Source organism: Lynx rufus, unplaced genomic scaffold (assembly GCF_022079265.1).
Source record: "Lynx rufus isolate CCGP_SWC_20201006 ecotype Redwood Valley unplaced genomic scaffold, mLynRuf1.p SCAF_10, whole genome shotgun sequence".
In the NCBI taxonomy this organism is placed as follows: domain Eukaryota; kingdom Metazoa; phylum Chordata; class Mammalia; order Carnivora; family Felidae; genus Lynx; species Lynx rufus.
The window spans coordinates 1,969,692-1,974,067 of NW_025814824.1; positions in this window are offsets into that span (position 1 = coordinate 1,969,692).

Here is a 4,376-nt window from a genome sequence, read left to right on the forward strand (position 1 = left end):
AAGGGGTCCATAGTGTGTTTGAGGAATTTTGAAGGGTTCCTGTGTATTTTGAGAGGTTTGAGGGGTTGGTTCTATATATTCAGTACTTTTTTCTTCTGGAGGCCTCGGGTTGGGACAGCAGTTGGGGGGACTGTTGTATGTGTGTGTGTTTTGTGTTTGGAAGGAGGCTGGGGAGAATCAATGTGAATCAGGACAAAGAAGGTTGTGGAATATCTTGTGGGTATATGGGGGTATGAGATAGTTTGGGGTAATTTTAAAGATGTGTAGGGATTGTATATGTGTGATTTGGGGGGGCAAGGAGAGCCCCTGTGTATACAGGTGGTGTGGAATGGTGTGTGGGTGTGGGTGCGTGTGGTTTGGCTGGGTGGTGTGGCTGGTTGTGTGCATTTTGAGACTATGGTGAATATGTGTGCATTTCAGAAGAGGTAGAGTTACGCATTTTAATGCTTCATGTGTTGGTTTTGTGTGTATTTGCAATATCAGTGTTATATCTGTATTCGTGCATCCTGTCAGGGTAAGAATTTAGGGAGTGGAGGGATGTGGGAGATTGGGGTTGTTAGTGTATTGGGGTGTTTTGAGTTGTGTGTGCAGAATTGAGGGGTGTAGACATGGTATTTATAGGTTCTCAAGAGGGAGATGGGTGTATGTTTGTATCAGGGTGGTACGGTCATTGTTTTTTGGGGGGAGTGACCATTTAGGAGAAGGTAGGAAACCCTGTCTGTGTCTGTCTGAGGGTATTTATGTATTTGAGTTTTGAAGGCATACCTATGTGGATGTTGACAGCTCTAGGGGACTGTATGTGGTATATGTGGGATTAGAGGATTGTGTCTAACATTAAGGAGTATGTGAGTTTGGTTTTAATGTATTCAGTTAGTGTTGGGGGGGTTTGTGTGCATTGCATTGGGGGTTTTATGAGGTTGAGTGGATTTTTGGGGGATATGGGGATGGTTGGAAGTGCATTTTTTTAATTAAAAAATTTTAAATGTATGTTTGTTTTTGAGAGAGACAGAAGGAGGCAGAGTGTGAGCGGGAGAGCGACAGACAGAGAGGGAGACACAGAACCCGAGCAGCCTCCAGGCTCTGAGTTGTCAACAAAGAGTCCGACGCAGGGCTTGATCCCATGGACTGCAGGATCATGACCTGAGCCGAAGTCGGATGCTTACCTGACTGAGCCACCCAGGTTCCCTGGGAGTGCATTATTTTATTGAAGACCATAGCTGTAATTTTATTGGGGCTGGGGGTTTATGTATATTTGGGTTATGAGGGTTCTGGGTACACAACCAGGCACCTGATAGGTAGAGGGTTTGTGTGTTTGAGGATGTGTGGAGCTCTGTGGGCCTGTTTGATGGTGGCACAGATCACTGTGACTGGGTGGAGTGTCCGTTGGCCTGGGAGTGGGATATGGGGCTGTATTGGTGGCTGTAAGTCTCCCCCATGTGTACTGACCGTTGTTTGTTCTGACCTCCTGTGGCTTGCCGTCATCCTGTCTCTTCTCTAGGGCAGCCATTCCCCTGGAATTGTCAGCAGTCTTCTCATTTTCACCTGGATTGGTCTGGGAATATCACTTCTGCTGGTGGCTGGATGCAGAATGGGGCTGAGTCCCCCAGGAGTCCTGTCCTCAGTGGGGTGGCTGGTAGGTCAGGACTTGCCCTCCAGGAAGTCAGACATGACCAGTCCTCTCCAGAATGTGCTGGCAGGACTGACCTATTGGATGGACTCTGCTAGGAGAAAAGTAGACCCAGATAGTTCCTGAGAGAGAAACCTGTTTCCTCCCTCGGGTGGCTCCCAATGGAGCAGGCATGGCATAGAACTTCAATAGACTGGCTGTAAAATTATAAACGGTGACCTTTTTAGAATGCAGCATGTTCCGTTATCCAAATATTGACAGCCAAAACTCTTGGTGTCCTAAACTGTTGAAGAAAGAGCAGAGCCAAACTGAGTGCCCAGCTGTGTTTATCAGGCTCCATTGAAAATGCAAATTTGCATCATCACTGCATCACTTGAGTTTCTAGTGTGTGCAAGGCCCTGTGTGGAGTACTTGCACATGCATGTATTCCAAATCCATAAAAACCCCACTCGGTGGAAACATTAATTGTTTCACTTTTGCAGGTGATGAAGTTGATGTTCAGAGGTGGGCAGTCATGATGAAGCACCTTGTATGTCCCAGAATATCAGTCATACTTGTTAACCCCTCCCAACAAACTAAACATAACCCTGATCAATGCATCTGGATGCCAGGCTCTGAAGACACAAAGTAGATCCCAGCAGCAGAATCTCTGTTTTTATCTAGTAGTTTCAGGTCTTAAGTCTTTTTTTATCCATTTGGAGTTGATTTTTGTGATGGAAGTTGAATAAGGGACCAGTTTCACTCTTAAGCATGTCTTCCCATCACCATTTATTAGAGACTACCCTTTCCCCACTTTGTGAGTTCTTGGAATCCTTCTTGAAGATCACACTGTAGATGGATGTATTTCTGGGCTCTTGGGTCCATTTACCTGTATGTCTATATGGCAGTACTGTATTATTTTGATTATTGTAGCTTTGTAATCTATTTTGAAATCAGGAAATGTGATGCCTCAGGCTTTGCTCTTGTTCACAATTGTTTTGGCTCTTCAGGATCTGTGGTTCCCTATAAATTTTTGGATTGTTTTTCTATTTCTGTAAAGATTCCATTGGAATTTTAATAGGGATTGCATGAAATCGATAGGGCACTTTAGGCAGTATGGGCATTTAAACAATATTTTTTTGGATTCTGTGTTGTTTATTTCTGCTCTGATCTTTATTTTTCCTCTTATTCTGCTGGCCTTGGGGTTTCTTTGTTGTTCTGCTTCTAGTTCGTTTAGGTGTGCTGTTAGATTTTGTATTTGGGATTTTTCTTGTTTTGAGATAGGCCTGAATTGCAGCGTATTTTCCTCTTAGGACTTGAGGCATCACTTTTTATTGCATCCTCTTTCCCTTCTGATTTTCTTGATTCAAGTCCTTTTTACTTAATTAATGTAGTTAAGGGTGTGTTGAATTTATCTTTTCAAGAATCACCACTTAGTTTTTAAAACTTTTTCTGCTGTTTTTTCTGTTCTTTACTTGATATAGTTCTGTTTTAATCTGTACTATTTCCTTCCTTCTGCCAACTTGAGGATTATGTTTTTCTTTTTTTCCTTAGGTCCTTGAGGTGTAAAGGTAGGTTGTTTATTTGAGGTCCTTTTTATTTTATTTTTTTGATATAGGCATTTATGACTATAAACTTCCATCTTAGTACTTCCTGCCTTTGCTGCATCCTGTGAGTTTGGGTGTGCTGTGTTTCTTTGAGTTTGTCTTGATACACTTTTTCAATTCCCTTCTGATTTCCTCTTTGAGCAAATGGTTGTTCAAGAGTGGGCTGTTTAGTTTGTACATTAGTGAATTTGTTTTGTTCGTTTGTTTGTTTTTGCTGCTAGTGATTTCTAGTTTCATTCCCTTGTGGTCAGAAAAGATCCTTTGAACAATTTTGATCTTCTTAATTTAAGATCTGTTTGTGGCTTAACGTATTATTTATCCTGGAAAGCGTTGCTTGTGTACTAGAAATGAATCTTTGCTGCCGTTGGATGGAATATGAGTTCTGTGTATGTCTGTAAGGTCCATTTGATCTATACTATTGTTCAAGTCAACTGTTTCTTTACTGATTTTCTGTCTGGATATTCTATGTTATTATAAGTGAGTTTTTGAAGTCCCCTAACATCATTATAGTGCAATATAATACGTCAGCATTTACTTTATATGTTTAGGTGCTTGGATGTTGGGTGTACATATGGTTGTTAGATCTTGCTGTTAAATGGACTCTTTAAACATCACATACAGACCTTTTATGGTCTACAGAAAGTTTTTGACTTAAAATCTATTTTGTATAAAACTCCTGGTTGTTTTTTTGTTTTTTTTGTTTTTTTGGGTTTTTTTGTATAAAAACTCCTAGTTTGTTTTGGTTACTATTTGAATGGGGTATTATATCCTTTTCCATCCCTTAACTCTGAGTCTATATAGGTTTGAATATAAATGAATATCTTGTAAGTAGTGTATACATGTCATCCTTGAACTGCATGAATTTGAACTACATGGGTCCATTTTTTCTCCACATGCTTGCCAACACCTGTTTCTTGTGTTTTTGATTTTAGCCATTCTGACAGGTGTGAGGTGATATTGTAATTTTCATTTTCATTTCCCTGATGATGAGTGATGATGAGCATCTTTTCACGTTGGCTATTTGGATTTCTTTGGAGAAATGTCTGTTCATGTTTTGGGCCCATTTTTTAAATATTAAACTTATTTAAATTCAAGTTAGTTAACATACCGTGAAGTATTGGTTTCAGGAGTAGAACCCAGTATGATTTCTCACTTACATATGA